General features: G+C 36.7%; 1 protein-coding gene across 1 annotated transcript in view; it reads left to right on the forward strand.

Moving 5' to 3' along the window:
- Positions 1-18,634, forward strand: part of RFC1 (replication factor C subunit 1) — a 77,958-nt gene that overhangs the window by 20,016 nt on the left and 39,308 nt on the right. The window lies entirely within an intron of this gene.

Below are 18,634 nucleotides of genomic sequence, written 5' to 3' on the forward strand. Positions count from 1 at the left end.
CCTTATATTCTCTGGTGACACAAAAGATTTTAGCATTGGCTTTAAAAAAAATGATTGTTATTGTATTTATATTTATTTGAGCTGTTTTGAGTGGTCAGAAAATAAGACATTTATAAATGTACACTAATCTTAAGATATCATAGTATAAATAATTGTTTCATAGATAGTATTCTTTTATGGTGAGGAACCCTGAATTATATTGTCATCTTAGGAAAAAACACTTAGATGGGTTCATTATAAAGTCATTTAGATTTTAGCATTGTTAACTCCTAGAGGAGACCATCTTCAAATTCACAGAACCTCTTTTATCAGTTCCTATATAGAAATTGCTTAAAGGGGCCATGAGAGCATCTGATACCTCATTAGTTTGTTCATCTTAAGGAAAACCTCTGACACCATTATTTTTAGCACTCTGCTACTTGTATTGCTAGTGAAGTGAATACACCTGGTTTGAAGAGACAGGGTAAAAACCACAATTATTTTGACACAGCATGTTACAACTTACATTCAACAGACATTTATTGATTGTCTTTTCTGTCCTAGATACTAGGTGCTGGGATACAAAGATGATTAAAGGCTCCTAAGTACTATAGGAATTGCCTGAGGCTGCAATATACAATAGTCAGGGAGAGGGCTTCATGGAGAGGGTAAGATTTGATCTAACCCTTGATGGATGAGCCCATGATGGAGGGAAAGAACATGTCTGGTTAATAAGATGGGATTATTTAAAGCACAGCATCCAGCACAAGGCTTGATGTATTCGCAGGACACTGAAGAGATTGCTTGCCCACATGATGAGGAATAATGAGAGGTGATGAAGCCAGTTTAGGGAAGATCTTGAAAGCTAGGCAGAGGAATTCCACATAGCAGGGAAAAGGGAACCATTAAAGTTTTTGAACAGATATAGAATGATGAAAATAGTATTTAAGAGTGATTGCTAGTATTTAAGGTGGGAAGGAGAATAGAAAAATCATAATTGGGGAGGCTGAGGCATTTATGGTAATCTACGAGTGAAGTAATGAGAGTCTTAAAAGTTAGCAATAGTTAGGGACTGATCTATAAACATTTTGGGGATGAGTTATAGGTTAGGTTTTTGGATTACCTATGGGCTTCATTCAGCCATGCTATCTATGGTTTACTATTAGGATAATTAGAGAGCTGATGTTATTAGCATGCTTACATGTAAAATTTTTTTATTTTTTAACATCAGCTTTATTGAGATATAATTCACATACCATACAATTAACCTTTAATGGTTTTTTTAATATAATTTAAAAAAATTTATTTTATTTTTATTTTTGACTGCGTTGGGTCTTTGTTGCTACATGCGGGCTTTCTCTAGTTGCGGCGAGCGGGGGCTACTCTTTGTGGCAGTACGCTGGCTTCTCATTGCAGTTGCTTCTCTTGTTGCGAAGCACGGGCTCTAGGCACGCGGCGTCAGTAGTTGTGGGGCGTGGGCTCAATAGTTTTGGCTCGCGGGCTCTAGAGCAAAGGCTCAGTAGTTGTGGCGCACAGGCTTAGTTGCTCCGCAGCATGTGGGATCTTCCCGGACCAGGGCTCAAACCTGTGTCCCCTGCCGATTCTTAACCACTGAGCCACCAGGGAATCCCCACCTTTAATGTTTTAATGTTATTGGAATTTGCTTTCATGTATGGGCTGTTACTTGAGAGTATGAAGGTACTCATGGTAGATAAATTGGTCCATAAGTAGGGAATGAAACAGGAAAGAAGTCCTTGAGTTGTAGAAGGAAGCTGAGACTGGAAGGTCAGAAGCCCTGCCTGGAGGGTACATCCTTAGTTCCCATCTAACAGCTGTGTGACTGGGCTAAAGGGCAGTGAGTCTGTCTCCCTTTCTGTAAAGCAGAAACACTAATTGAATAGGCTAGTTGGGAAAAAATGGGATGATGCATATGAAAGGGCCAGACCCAGTGCCTGAAACATAAATAACAGGCTGTCAAAAGGAAAAAATAAAAATGAAAGAAGCCCACAGATGAAGCTTTGTAGACTCTCTGAAACATTTACATATTTGATAAAGTTGTTCAAATGACCAAAGGGAAAATCTAAGTGACATGAACATATTTTCTGTAAGCTGAGATAAATTTCTTCATTATGGCCTGTGGCAGATTGACTCTTGAACCTTTCTGTTCTGTTGCCAAATATCTGTTCAGGCACGTTGTGCAAATGCGCTCTTCCATTAAAATGCTCCCTCTTACATCTGGCCACCTTTGTCAAGTTTTGAATATGTGGGAGGGATACTAAAACCAGTATGGTGATAGGTTTATTATGTAACCGAAGGTGGTGTGATCAAGCTTTCCAGTGACACCCTGAAAACGTCAAAGTTAGAGTGCAGACAGCGATGGCCTTCAACTGTGGATCAAGGCTATCGTTATCTTGTGATTTTAGGTACACAGAAGGGTCAAACAATTTAAGCTCTGATCATAGGTTTTCTTTAACACGGGACTGTTTATTTCAGACCAGGTATTTTCGAATGTTATTTTCTGAAATGATAACTATCATCTTATCTGAAATTTTTATGACCATTAGACAGTATTTATATCACCCTGCCAAGGTATGTACATGTGAAAGTGAATGTTGTCATCTTGTCCTAGCAAAAATTCTTGGGGTACAGTATATCTGTCTCATATGATGTTCAGTATTACATAGTATTCTGCTTTTTCCTGGATTTGAGATACAGGAAAGAAGTTAGCTGTTTTTTTGCCTGTTTTATCTTCTCATACTTTTTTATGCCTTGGAATGATAGGTGAATGGGAGAAAAGCCCTTTTCCTTCCCATCATAAAAGAGAATGAGATGGTTAAAAAGAAGTCTGCAATAAAATTAGCATAATAAAATCAGAAATATAATGAGTTTCACAAAAAGAAAAGTGCAGCTTCTTGAAATTAATAAACTAACTAGAAATTTCTTGACCATAAAATAATTCTTTTATTCTTTTTTTTTAAGCTAAAACTACATACAAAATTTCAGTGCTGGTTATGAATAAGTATTCATATTGTAGAAATAAATATTTATCAGTATATTGGGACTTGCCTGGAGGTACAGTGGTTAAGACTTCATGCTTCCAACTCTGGGGGAATGGGTTCGATCCTTGGTAAGGGGAACTAAGATCCCACATGCCACGTGGCCAAAAAAAAAAAAAAAAAACCCACAACAACAATTTATCAGTATAAGGTTAAATAAAATATTTGTGGTAATAAAATTGTACTTTTTTTTTTTTTGGAGTTTGGAGCTTCTTGTGGAAAAGGATTATATGATATGATTCAGTTTTAAAAACCTGTTAATTCCAAAAGAAACAATTTTCTTTACTATTCCATATTTTATCTTTTATAAACCAACTTTTTTTTTTCCTTACAGCATAGCATGCGTAGTGTTTAAGAACATGAGCTCTTGAGTAAAACCTCCTGCCTGGGTTAAACCTTCATTTACCTTCCCTGTGTCTTAGTTTCCTTGTTTGTAAAATGGGGTATTACTAGTACCTACATCAGACGCCTTTGTGCTTGATCAAATGAGATAATGCTTGAAAAGCAATTAAAATAGTGTCTGTCACATTACTGAAATGCTCAGTAAGTATTAACTGTTATTATTATATTTTGACCTGATCATATACCTACATCTGCCTTTAAGATTATGCTAAAGACATTTGCTTTTGCTTAGATACTTAGGGCTTTTTTTGATTATATAACTGTGCTTTAGAAATTTAGAAATTGTATTTGACCCACTTATGTTATAGATGTTCTTTGTCCAGTATGGGAACTACTACATGTGAGCACTTGAAATATGATTAGCCCAAATTCAGAATGTTTTACTTGTGAAGTATAGATTTCAAAGACTTACTACAAAAAAAAGGATAAATTATCTTATTAATAATTTTTTAGCATTGATTACATGTTGAAATAATAATCTGAATATGTTAGGATAAGTGAAATATATTATTAAAATTAATTTCATCTGTTTCTTTTTCCTTTTTAAAAATGTGGCTTGCATTTTATTCCTGTTGCACAGTGCTTTATAAACAATGAGAAACATACTTAGGAAATAACCTTACTTTATTTATTTATTTTAAAATATTTATTTATTTATTTACTTTGGGTGTACTGGGTCTTAGTTGCTCCATGTGGGCTCTTAGTTGTGGCCTGTGGACTTCTTAGTTGTGGCATGCATGTGGGATCTAGTTCCCCGACCAGGGATTGAACCTGGGCCCCCTGTGTTGGGAGTGCAGAGTCTTACCCACTGGACCACCAAGGAAGTCTTGGAAATAACCTAACTTTAGAAAATAACCTACTAAGCAACTATACTCCAATAAAAATTAATTTAAAAAGTTAAAAAAGAAAAGAAAATAACCTACTTCAGGTGCTTTTGGTTGTACTATTACACAGTTCTTTAGGCTATATTGTTACACAGATCTTTAGGCTTATCATTTAGCTCCATGACACACTTTTCATCATCACTTTGTTTGATTAAATTTGTCTTCTATTATGTATTGATTTTTTAAAAGTTTTTTTTGATGCAGACTATTTTTAAAGTCTTTGTTGGATTTGTTACAGTATTGCTTCAGTTTTATGTTTTGGTTTTTTGACCGCGAGGCATGTGAGATCTTAGCTCCCCGACCAGGGATCGAACCTGCACCCCCCTGCATTGGAAGGCGAAGTCTTAACCACTGGACTGCCAGGGAAGTCCCTTATTGATTTTTAAAGTACTTTAACTACATTAGTTTCTCATATTACAGGAAAAGGAAAAAAAATTGCTTATACATATCTTCATAGCTAACCATTGACTGTAGTAAAATGTTCTTGTAGGTTGGTAAAAATCCAAATACTTGTTGTACTGGGTAAATATGTTTACTTTTAGTTGTTTAATGAAGTGAGAGACCTTGAGTTTTGTTTGACACAGGTGACCTTTTATTATGCAGTTTCATCAGGGGCTGCTTGTGTTTGGTTGAAAATGGTGGGGGTTTTCCCAATCTTGAGAATTGTTTATGACGGGTAATTTAAAAAAAAATTTTTATTGGTGTATAGTTGATTTACAATGTTGTGTTAGTTTCACGTGTACAGCAAAGTGAATATATGCGCATATATATATGTCTCCACTCATTTTTAGATTCTTTTCCCATACAGGTCATAACAGAATATTGAGTCTAGTTCCCTGTGCTATAACAGTAGGTCCTTATTAGTTATCTCTTTTATACATAGTAGTTTGTATATGTCAATCCCAATCTCCCAATTTATCCCCTCCCCACTTCCCCCCTGGGTAACCATAAGTTTGTTTTCTACATCTGTGACTCTTTTTCTGTTTTGTAAATAAGTTCATCTGTACCATTTTTTTGGATTCCACATATAAGCAATATCATGTGATATTTGTCTTTGTCTGACTTACTTCACTTAGTATGACAATCTCTGGGTCCATCCGTGTTGTGGCAAATGGCATTATTTCATTCTTTTTTATGGCTGCGTAGTATTCCATCATATATATGTACCACATCTTTATATCCACTCCTCTGTCAATGGACATTTAGGTTGCTTCCATGTCTTGGCTATTGTAAATAATGCTGCAATGAACATTGGGGTGCATGCATCTTTTCAAATTATGGTTTTCTCCAGATATATGCCCAGGAGTGGGATTGCAAGATAATATGGTAGTTTTATATGTAATTTTTTAAGGAACCTCCTTACTGTTCTCCATAATGGTTGTACCAGTTTACATTCCCACCAACAGTGTAGGAGGGTTTCCTTTTCTCCAGTTGTACCAGTTTACATTCCCACCAACAGTGTAGGAGGGTTTCCTTTTCTCCACACTTTCTCCATCTCTCTACCCCCTCTTCAGCATTTGTTATTTGTAGACTTTTTTTTTTTTTTTTTGCGGTACGCAGGCCTCTCACTGCTGTGGCCCCTCCTGTTGCGGAGCACAGGCTCCGGACGTGCAGGCTCAGTGGCTATGGCTCACGGGCCCAGCTGCTCCATGGCATGTGGGATCTTCCCAGACCGGGGCACGAACCCATGTCCCCTGCATCGGCAGGCGGACTCTCAACCACTGCGCCACCAGGGAAGCCCTGTAGCCGTTTTAATGATGGCCATTCTGACTGGTGTGAGGTGGTACCTCATTGTTGTTTTGATTTTGCATTTCTCTAGTAATTAGTGATGTTGAGCATCTTTTCTTGTGATTTTTGGCCCCCTTTATGTCTTCTTTGGAGAAATGTCTATTTAGATCTTCTGCGGATGTTCTGATTGAGCTGTTTGTTTTTTTTTTTTAATATTGTATTAAAAAATGTCCAAACAGGAGCTGTTTGTATATTTTGGAGATTAATCCCTTGTTCGTTGCTTCATTTACAAATATTTTCTCCCATTCTGTGGGTTGTTATGACTGGTAATTTTTATTGAGCATATAAATTCCATAGGCTGATAGTGTTCTTGAAGTTATAATTATTTTGGAGACATTAAGTGGGAAAAAATTGGGAATGTGGTGTTCTCCAGGTTACCATGTAATATCAGTGACTTGTGACTCGGGAAAATAGCAGCAGAAAATATTATTGGGGAATGTGTGTGCTAATGTTTAGTGACATATAGCTTTGTGTACCAGATAAATAGGAATAGATTTCTGTATAGGATAGAGAACTTCTCTTAGATATTTTCAGGGAAACCCAGTGTGGCTGAGACAGAGAATTTCCTTGAAGTGAGAGGAAACCTAAGAACTGTGTATTATATTTCTTTCATTACACTTGTTCAAAAATTAATATGGATTTAAAATCAATATTAAAAAATTAATAATACTATTAATATTTATAGTCTTTATAAGACTATAAAAGAAACTAAGTTTAGATTTTTGAGGATGAGTATTTAGATTAATATTATTCAGAATTACCTAAGTAACACATTCTCACTGAAAAAGAAACAATTCAGATAAAAAATGTTCCATTCCTTCATCCATCCCTTTTGCCCTACATAGCTATATAATTTAAAAAATATATATATACACACATGTATATTTACATATATACACGTATTTGAGAGTGGCATCTTGTAACATTTCTGCAGCTTGCTTTTTCATAACTTAATGTTTCCTTCCCTTCCTCCTTCCTTCTCTCCTTTTCTCCCCTCCCTTCCTCCCCACCCCTCAGCCTCTCTCTCTTTCAATACAGAAAGATTCCTATCTCATTCTTTTAAACTTCTGCATAGTAAATTTTAATAGTATGCATTTAATTTTTCTCATACTCTTATTTGGGATATTAGATTATTGATGTGAACATATTTATGCTTCATTGTAATAGAACATATTTAACCATCAATAAGTGGACAATTCCCAATGAAGAATATTATCACTTAAAAGAGAATAGAATTTCTTGAGGTTAAGTGGCATTTGTTTTAAGGGTGTAATTTATTCACCTATATTATGAAGAATAGAAGGGGGTTCCACTTTGTGCTTCTCAGGTCCAGAAAAGGGACTTTATGTTTATCCTTATTAAATTTTTTTTCTGAAAATTTTTTTCTGAATCTCTTACGTTTTTATCCTGTTAGCTTCCAGGGTTTTGTATTCTGATTCTGTCATCTTTTTTTTTTTTTTTTATTTTACATTTGAATAGTTTCATTTAACAATATTAAATTCTCACTGATTTATTTATTTAACAAACAAACGTGATTGTTCACTGTTTGTGCCCAACAGCATACTGGACAATCTATGAAATAGATAAGAGAATAAAGTTCAGCCCTGTCTTCAAAGGCTTAAACTCTACTGGGGAGATAAGCCTTTTACATAAAAATTGTAATACAAGGAAACAGTTAACAGTGATAAAAATATCTTCCAAGGATATTTGGGCATGAGAGAGGTAACTTTTATTTTGGAAGTTCAGGAAACATTTCCTGGGAGAGAGAGAAATTTGAGATAAACGTCAAAGGTTTTGGTAGGATTTAACATGGAGATTTACGTACTGTGTATACTAGAAAGGAGAATAATGTGAAGTTTGGAAATCAGTAGTGCTATTTCATGTGCATTATTCACTACTTTCTAACTTATAGAAAGAGGAAAATCTACTTTAAAAAATTCAATTTATAAACTTTCACAGATTTACTTACACCAGATTAATACTACCTAGTATTGTATCGTACCTTGTATTTTCTTAATTACAGTATCATCTGTGTAGGAATCTCTTACTTTACTTGAAACCTCTGTGTCCATGTGAAAGGCAGGGAGAATTCGACCTTAATAATGTTAACATAAATTTTGTCTTGTATACTATTATAAATTTTTTTCAAAACACTTTTATACTGACTTCATGGAATGGAATAACATTATTTATTATATGGCTTATGTTTCCTGTCTGTCTCATTTGATCTTCAAAACTACCTTATATCAGAGCTGACTTGCTTTAAGAAAACTTACTCTCAAAGAATCAATTTTCAATCTAAGGTTGCACAAAGCTTCAGTGTGAAAGAATCCTGTAGTTCTTTGGATGCCCCTCATCCACTTATTTTTTATATCATCTGATTTCATATCTTCTACAAATTTGATAAACCTATCTGTGTATTTCTTTCTGAATCATTAGTAAAATTGTTTAGTATTAAGGGACATGTAAAGAAACCTTTTTCAAAATTGACGTGATCGAATATCAGCATCCTGGATACAGCTTTTCAGTTTCTTCTGAAGAGCTTTGCAATTAGTTATGAATCTCAGAAACCACTGTTACGTATCTTTTATTTCTCCATCTTGCCATAAATCAGTGCTTCTTAATCAAGGGTGATTTTGCCTTGCAGCAAAAAATCTGGCATATCTGGAGTGCTATTTTTGGTCATCACAACTGGCGGATGCTGCGGCATCTAGTTGGTAGAGGCCAGAGTTGCTACTAAACATCCTACGGTGCACTGGAGAGCCCCCTACAACAATTATTTGGCTCAAGATGTCAGTAATGCAGAGGTTAAAAACCCTGCCATAGCCTATCGGAAGACAATTTGGTAGATGCTTTGTTACAGTCCAGACATCCCTGTTTCTAATATTCATCTCATCTACTAGTCCTAAAGAATAAATGATGGCTCAGGCCAGCATAGTTTAATCTCAGTGAATCTCTGTCTGCTTCTGTTAAATACTCTCTTTTTGGTTTTTGTTTGTTTTTTATTTTAATTTTTTATTGAAGTATAGTTGATTTAGAATGTTAATTTCTGCTATACAGAAAAGTAATTCAGTTATACATATATGTACATTCTTTTTCATATTCTTTTCCATTATGGTTTATCACAGGATACTGAATATAGCTTACTGTGCTATACAGTAGGACCTTGTTGTTTATCTATTCTATATATAATAGTTTGCATCTGCTAACCCCAAACTCCCACTCCATCCCTCCCTCACCCCCCTCCCCCTTGGCAACAACAAGTCTGTTCTCTATGTCCGTGAGTCTGTTTCTGTTTTGTAGATGAGTTCATTTGTGTCATTTTAGAGTCCACATATAAGTGGTATCGTATGGTATTCGTCTTTCTCTTTCTGACTTCAGTTAGTATGATAATCTCTAGTTGCATCCATGTTGCTGCAAATGGCATTATTTCATTCTTTTTTATGGCTGAGTAGTATTCCATTGTGTATATGTACCACATCTTTATCCATTCATCTGTCGATGGACATTTAGGTTGTTTCCATGTCTTGGCTGTTGTGAATAGTGCTGCTGTGAACACTGGGGTGCACGTATCTTTGAATTATAGTTTTGTCCAGATATATGCCCAGTAGTGGGATTGCTGGTTCATATGGTAGTTCTATTTTTAGTTTTCTGAGGAACCTCTGTGCTGTTTTCCACAGTGGTTGCACCAACTTACATTCCCACCAATAGTGTAGAAGGGTTCCCTTTTCTCCACCCCCTCTTCAGCATTTGTTATTTGTTGACTTTTTAATGATGGCCATTCTAACTGGTGTGAGGTGATATCTCATTGTAGTTTTGATTTGCATTTCTCTAATAATTAGCCATGTTGAGCATCTTTTCATGTGACTGTTGGCCATCTGTAAATACTTTCTTTTTGCCCTGCTCTTATATTGTTGTGTAGAACTGTAACCAAACCTTTCTCCTTCTATATTTCTGTAGTTGGGGATCTGCCTTTCTCTTTTCAACAATTAGAACTCCATTTCTCCTCTTTAATCTTTAGAGACTTCTTCCATTTTATATGATGATTCAGGGTCACTGATATCCTTTAGCAATTTCATTCCCAAATTCATTTTGACTAAAGCATCATTATAAGAGCTAGATGCTTTCTTGTAGTCTTTTTTCCCTAGTTTGCTCTTCAGTCCCCTTTCAGTAGTGCATATTATGAGACCTGAAAAAAAAATCAGTGGCATATGAAGAAGGAGAACTGAAAAGGACATAGTGAATAATGAAGCACTAGAGTATCTGGAATGATTATTGAGTGTCTGAAACATCTTTGAAAATGAACAGACTGTTGTTTTCTGGTGACACATATTTTGTTGTCAGGTACTTCTGAAAGTATGAGAGATACAGGATCGTATTCGAGAATGCTAAGGAAGTAGGATTATGTTATGAAAATGTCATTAAGCACTGATAAAACAATATACAGGTGATTTATACTTGGTCTTAGCATAGAAACCAGCGTTGTTATGTCCTCTCATGTGCGGGGAAGTGGAATGTGAATGGAAGTGGTGAATCGCATTGCTGAACCACTCCCTTAACTCTTCTGGTCAGTCGAGTTTTCCTTCTGTTGCCTGTTTCATGCTTTAGAGTTGTAAGAAGCTCTGGATAATGCACCTGTGGCTAGTTGTCTAAGCCCTCCCTCCCCTAACCCTGAACCTCCTTTTTCTTTTCCTGTGAGATGCAGTGGAGATGGAAGAATGAGGTGAGTAAGTAGTAAAATGTTCCACTTTCTTCTCCTGCATTGTTTTCTTAGTAATTGAAACCAGCTGTGACTTTCCATGGCCTGTTCTTCCTGCTCTGGGGAGGACTCTATATGGTACATAACATCACAGCACAAGCCAGTACTTTTTTCTCTTAATGATAAATATCATTACTTAGCTACCTCACTAGACCTCATGAATTATTAAGTAATTTTATTCTTAAAATATAACTGACTCCATTTGATTCTAAGAGGATTTATTAGTGAAGAATCATGATATCTCTAAATTTCTTGATTAAGGATGAGCAGTCTCAGTTTTATTTCATTATACTGAAATATATCTGATTCACCACATAAATCATTCAGTGATTCACCCCAGAATGTCCGATTCTCACACCCCATAAGCGGTGCAAAGATGATATGTGTAGTTTCTTTTCCAACCACTTAATTAACAAATATTTATTGAAGACTTGGAATATGCATGAACCTTTCTCTACGTCCACAACCAAAATGACAGTTTGGATTTTTGACTCAAGGAAGTATTGAAAAAGAACTTAGTAGAAAAAGGCTCTAAAGACTCAGATTCCCTTTTTAGTTTTTGACTTGTTGCAAAATAAATTATTTTTAATCTCTGTAACCAGATTCTCTAGGATGGTCTCCATTAATTTGGTTTCTGTGTATTTCACACTGAGGGAAAAAAATCAGGATCCCAAACTCTCAGCAGTAGGAACTTCAGAATTAGATTTTTTTAGAGAGCTGCACATTATTTTCTTGCTCTTTCATTTGTTTTCCTTTTAAATAAATGAATGTATCTTAATCAGAGTGGCAAAGCAATCTTCTCTTCCAGGCAATTCCTCTGCTGTATGTTGGATAATGCTAGTTTACGTGGTGATTCTTACCACATTTGAGGTTATGTTGTATATAAATAAAAATAAATGGTGTTTTTATAAGGAGTCAGATATCCTGGGGGGAGGTTCTAAGTGTTCCGTTGCCCATGATTTTCAACTAGGTCACAGAAATTTGACTTAGATCTATTTATCATTATTTTAAGTTAATGCGAAGAAGAGAACACAGTTTTGCCTTTGGCTTCTGACAAGGCAGAACAAATTTAGGCTTATTAGAAAACAAGAACAAATGTTAAAAAAGAAAAACAACCATAACTTTATTTGGGATGCTTCATGTCTACACACTGTGTAGAATCGTAAAATATTTATTTTACATAAGGATGGTCACAGCCTTATAGTTACAGGTCCATGTAACTATAAGGACTATGGAGAAGTTCACAAATCACAGGGCACTAAATAAGCATTAAATCAAGCAAGTCAATATTTTGTTTCCTTTTTGCATAACTGTATTTCACTAGAATTGCTCCTGTTTTCCAAGGGGACTTGGAGAACCATTTATTTTGTGGTTAATAGAGAACAAAGGACCTTGTATACAATTTTTGCTCAGTACAGTGAAAACATACTTGAAATTTCATGCAGAATATTTCCATATTTTTTCTTGAAAATTACATTTTTACTCAGTATTTATGAAAATGTTTATAAAATTATGTCTGTGTTTAGATGTAGTATATTTTTGGGATCTGTAGCTTGAAGACATTGTTAACTTTAAACCCATTGTAAAAAGATCTCTAGTAGAGAAGGCTATGGAAAGAAGCTCTCTTTTAGGAGTGATGTTTAAGGCTAACCTAAAGAACAAAGTGATGCATTTTTGGTTTTTTGCCAGCTTAATTTTACTGTTTTCATAATTTTTTTTTGAGCTTTGAAATTTGGGCTTACTTTTTTATGACTGCATGAATTCATTGTATGACTAGATCACAATGTATATAGCTCTTCCACTTTTAATTATTTTTGTTGCCTATATTTTTAATGTTTTTAGTAGTGTGATGAATATATTTGTATATAAATGTTTGTCAGCACCTCTCATTATCTCTAAGAATTACTATGCTAAAGGTTATGAACTTCTTTAAGGTTCTAGATATATTTTGCCCAGTTGCTTTCTAGAGAAGTCATACTGTTGGGTTGACCAAAAAGTTCGTTCAGGTTTTTCATAAGATGTTACGGAAAAACCCAAACAAACTGTTTTGGCTAACCCAGTAGTTTACACTTTCATAGTTAGTGTTTATATTAGTACAGACTTATCACATTCTCACCAGTATTGAGTATAGTAGCTACAAAATCTATGTGACTATCCACAGATTTTTCACAATTATAGAAGGGAAAATCTTAAAAGAGTTTGTCTGGTCCAACATTTTGCAGAGGACAACGAATCCCAGATAATTAATTAAAATAACAATAGAAAGCCGAAGTCAGGTTAGCATTTTAGTTTTCTGGACTTCTGGTTCAGTATTGTTTTCACCAGAGAATACTGCTTTATTGTTTATTGAATGTTTATTATAACATGGCGAGGTACTATACTGGGCACTTTGATTTTTAAAAATCTAATCTTTCCAATAACCCAAATGGTGAGTGGTTTGAAACTTTACCATTTGTAGGGAAGAGGAGCTAAAGAAGAGAACGAAGGCAGTCTTCAAACACTGAAGATGAAAAAAGATTAATTGAAAATAGGTGGAATTCACAGGGAAGTGTTTTGGCTTAATGTAAGGAAGAACTTTTCTAAAGAATACAGTAGTGCTGTTCACCAAAGAAAGAGGAGGTCACGTTGAATTACACCGCTCCATTTTGAAAGTATTTAAGCCCAGTCTGCGTTTGCCAGGAATGTGGAAAATGGAATCCATGTATGGAATAAGAGAACTAGTTGACTAAAGATAATGCATTATAAAGAATGTGGTAGAGTACCTGGCATGGAGTTTAATGCTCAATAATGATAACTATTATAAACTAATTATATCATAAATTAGATAAAAAGATACCATGAAGCCCCTGAAGCTAGTGACAGAATAAGCAGAGATGCTAATGAATAATGAAATAAGTAAGCAAAGAAAAATGGAGAGGAGGGAGAAACTAAAGCCAAACCTCTTCTGTCTCAGAAAGCCAAGGGGACGGAGAGTTTCTGGGAGATAGTCAATTTGTTGTAAAATATTAGATGTAGGTTAAAAAGAAAGAGAAGTGTAATATACAGATAAAAAAGATACGATGAAAGAAATGAAAAATCACCCACAATCCCCTATCCAGAGATAAAAGTTGAAAACATTTTATTCTTTTCAGATCTTCGAACATGAATTTAAAAGCATATCTATAAATATATAGATGGGTAGATTTAGATATATCACTAAACATCTTGTAATATCTCTTTTATCATTTAATACACATATGAATATCTTGATGTCAGTAAATATGGATATGCATTATAATTTTCTGTTGCTGCATAATTCATTACATGGTTGAACATAATAGTAGGTATTCAGGTTATTTGTTTTCTCACTTTATAAACAATGTTCACTTATCTCTATCTTTGGTGCAACTGTCATAGTTGAGGCTGTCTATTTTGCCTAAACTGTATTAGTCCCTTAATTTTTCCTTCATCTTTTCTTGCCCTCTTGCAGTCTGTTCTCCATACTTTTATTTATTTTATTTTTTTTGTTTGTTTTTTGCGGTACGTGGGCCTCTCACTGTTGTGGCCTCTCCCGTTGCGGAGCACAGACTCCGGATGCGCAGGCTCAGTGGCCATGGCTCACAGGCCCAGCCGCTCCGCGGCATGTGGGATCTTCCCGGACCGGGGCACGAACCCGTGTCCCCTGCATTGGCAGGCGGACTCTCAACCACTGCGCCACCAGGGAAGCCCTCCATACTTTTGAATGGACAAATGCCATGATAAGCATTTTTGTACATATATCTTTGTGTACGTGTTCATTTGTTTTGTTTGTTTTTTTTTGGCCTCGGTGTGCAGCATGTGGGATCTTCGTTCCCAGACCAGGGATCGAACCTTTGCCCCCTGCAGTGGAAGCGTGGGGTCTTACCCACTGGACCACCATGGAAGTCCCTGTTTTTATTTATTTATTTTAAATTTTATTTAGTTAACTTATTTATTTTTGTCTGCGTTGGGTCTTCGTTGCGGTGCGCGGGCTTCTCATTGCGGTGGCTTCTCTTTTTGCAGAGCCCAGGCTCTAAGCCCGTGGGCTTCAGTAGCTGTGGCTCGTGGGGTCTAGAGTGCAGGCTCGTTAGTTGTGGCACACGGGCTTAGTTGCCCCGCTGCATGTGGGATCTTCCGGGACCAGGGCTCGAACCCGTGGCCCTGCATTGGCAGGTGGATTCCTAACCACTGCGCCACCAGGGAAGACCCCCTGTTTTGTTTTTAGACTAGTTAGTTAGAAGTGGAATTGCTGGGACTTTCCTGGTGGTCCAGTGGGTAAGACTGTGCTTCCAATGCAGGGGGCCCAGGTTGGATCCCTGGTCAAGGAACTAGATGCCACATGCATACTGCAACTAAAGATCCCGTGTGCCGCCATGAAGATCCTGCGTGCAGCGACTAAGACCCGGTGCGGCCAAAATTTAAAAAAATTAAAAAAAGAAGTGGAATTGCTGGGTCCAACTAATGGGTATGCATATGTGAGGTTTTGATACATGTTGCAAGATTGCCCCCCATAAAGATTTCTTTAATTTACTATTTAAAAATACTATTGCCTATTGCGTATGTAAAGGTCCCATTTCCCTACACCCTTGCCAACAGTCTTTTTAATCTGATAGTCTTAGAAATTCTTGATCTCACTAGATTTCATGCTCATCTGTTACCTGTGAATATTTATGAGATTGCTGGAAAAAGCGTTAAGCTAGGGGTTGCAAATATCTACAATACCATTGTTTCCCTTTCTGAGTCTATACCAGATATCAGTGATTGATCTTGTTTGAGTTAATTGCTTAAGGACAGTTACAATATTTTATATACTAAGGAAGTTCTTGAGTGTAGGGGAAGAACTATAACAGAAAAACATAGTGGTTGACTTGGTCCGTTCAGTTCTGGGATTTTCTGTCATACTGCTTGTACACATGGCTGGGGTAGTGGAAATGGAATGTTACTGCTTTGGGCATTTTTAAAGTGAGGGAGAAACTAGTAGAAGACTGTCATTTTGCAGATACAATTTAATTTTGTCCTTTCTCCATTAAGGAAATCCTTCCTTCCCAGAAGTACAGTTGTTGAATTCAAAAAAAACCAAGTAAAAATTATAAAATTTAATAAGCTCTCGATAAGATTGGAAGTCTTGTCTTGTATACACTAGATATGCTTTTAACTTTGCACTTACTGCCTAAGGAGATATATTGGATATCTATACTTAGGAGGTTCCAGTTTTGTGGCTTTCTTATTTTATTTTATTTTTATTAAAGCCAGGATATCAGCAATGTTATTATTATTTGTTAAAATAAATTTATTTATTTATTTATTTTTGGCTCCATTGGGTCTTCGTTGCTGCACGTGGGCTTTCTCTATTTGCGGCGAGCGGGGGCTACTCTTCATTGCGGTGCGCGGGCTTCTCGTTGCAGTGGCTTCTCTTGTTGCGGAGCATGAGCTCTAGGTGCGCGGGCTTCAGTAGTTGTGGCTCACGGGCTCTAGAGCACAGGCTTAGTAGTTGTAGCGCACAGACTTAGTAGCTCCGTCGTGGCATGTGGGATCTTCCCAGACCAGGGATTGAACCTGTGTCCCCTACATTGGCAGGAGGATTCTTAACCAGTGCGCCACCAGGGAAGTCCCAGCAATGTTAATTTTGTTTTGAATCTTCTTTTAAGGACATTTCATATAATTTGTTTTGACTGCTAAGGTAGAATAGTTTGTTGTTGAATGCTACTGGTTTGGTTATGCTACAGCTTAACTGTGTCTAGGGATTTAAAATAGACAAACCTTAAATTATAAAAAATTGGATTTCAGTAATATAACAATTCATCATGTTGTTATCTTAGAGAAGAGGGAAGGAGTTTCAGATTATGTTCTCAGTGGTTACTAGGACTGTTAAGAGTGATTTGCATGGCTATTGTACCTAAGTGGAATGGGGATAATGTCTCCTAGCCTTTGCAGAACCATCTGAAGCAGATGGCAGAGGCAGAGAAGGACTCGTCATGTAGGAAGAACAGATATATGAGTGACTAAACTTAGTCTGTTGACTCTTGTCAATACATGGATTGAAATCTGGTACGTGTATCAAGCCTTGGATGTGCTTAGAAAGATTGATGAATGAATTTTTAGTTTAATCTTGAAGGTAGATTGGCTATAGTTGAAGATAAGAAAACAAGTATGCTTTAACTAAAATCTTTGGTTGCAGGTTAAGAAGAAAACCTAGCTTGTTGTAAGCAAAATGGAATTTATTAGAAGGCCATTGCTGAATGTCATTGAATGCAAAAATAAACCTTTAGCACCTTAGTTTAAACACATTAGTTCAGCAAACTGATCAAGGGTAAGATTCACCCCACCTTGTTCAGGTGCTCACTCCTGGTCCAGTTTGTGATGGCAAGGAATATGGAACCATCTAATAAATATATCTGTGGTTACTGGAGGCCCTTGGAGGGTGGAGTGGGGTGTAAGTCCTTAGGGAAAGTAGGCTTATAGTGAACTGTATGGACATCCTCAGAGGTGTCTACTCTGCTCCTGCTTTAAATAATGGATTACTTTTTACATTTAGTACTCAGAAACCTGTAAGTTATTTATGCTTTGTAAAGTTTATAGTTTAATTTTAATATAAATATAATAATTAGAGAGTAAGGCTAAATCCTTTTTGATTTTTACATATCTTGGATACTTTTTTGTTTGAGATGGCAGCACCTAGGAACAGCACAGTGCTTGGCACGTATGACCCTTAGTAAACACTAGTAGTTGAATGAGTACTTGAGAGGAGGTAAGACCCATTCATGTGTGGCCTTGAACACCAAACTTATAAAGAGAACCCTCCCTCCCCCACATTGACCTGACCTAGTCTTCACGGCTGCTGTTTAGATTTTTCTTTTTATTGGATTTCTTTTGTTATTAGGCCAAAGTAAAAAGCTTTTTATCTTGTGAATCACTGAATCAGACAAAAAAGTTTACTGAGGCCCTTTTGAGGTACATTTTTGGGGTCTTTAATTATCTATGCATTGTCATGAATGCTTAGAAAGACTTTTTTTTTTTTTTTTTTTGTGGTACACAGGCCTCTCACTGGTGTGGCCTCTCCCGTTGCGGAGCACAGGCTCCGGACGCGCAGGCTCAGCGGCCATGGCTCACAGGCCCAGCCGCTCTGCGGCATGTGGGATCTTCCCGGACCAGGGCACAAACCTGTGTCCCCTGCATCGGCAGGCGGACTCTCAACCACTGCGCCACCAGGGAAGCCCTAGAAAGACTTTTAAAACCAGATGTTCAATGGAAACTTTCTGGAAAGAAAATGTTACAAGACAAAGTGTTTATACAGTCTTCAATGAATGGTTAGATATTGCTAGATACTCCACCTTCGATGTATAGCTAGACTCTGACAACTTCGTAACACCTCTGCAAATACCACCCTAGTCCGAGGCTTCAGCATTTCTTCTGGAACTGTGTAGAATATCTTCCTAAATGGTCTCCCTGCATTCGCTTTTATCCCTTGACAGTGTGTTCTCCAAAGGACGTGACTTAAGTTGGATTACGCACAACTCTGCTGAAAATTCTCTGGTGGATTCCCATTCTAAAATAAAACCTAAAATTCCTTCTGTGATCTACAGAGTTCTATGGGATTTGGCCTCTACCTCTCTCACCTTAACTCTTGTGGTGTACCCCCTTCATTCTGCTGCAGTCACAGGGACCTCCAAGCACACTCAGTTTAAGGCTTCTGCACTTGTAGTTTTCATTGCCTGAACATTCTTGCCTGAGGTAACTTCATTTCAGGGCTCTGTTCAAATGTGGCTTAT

This window comes from Phocoena phocoena, chromosome 5, assembly GCF_963924675.1.
Source record: "Phocoena phocoena chromosome 5, mPhoPho1.1, whole genome shotgun sequence".
Classification (NCBI taxonomy): domain Eukaryota; kingdom Metazoa; phylum Chordata; class Mammalia; order Artiodactyla; family Phocoenidae; genus Phocoena; species Phocoena phocoena.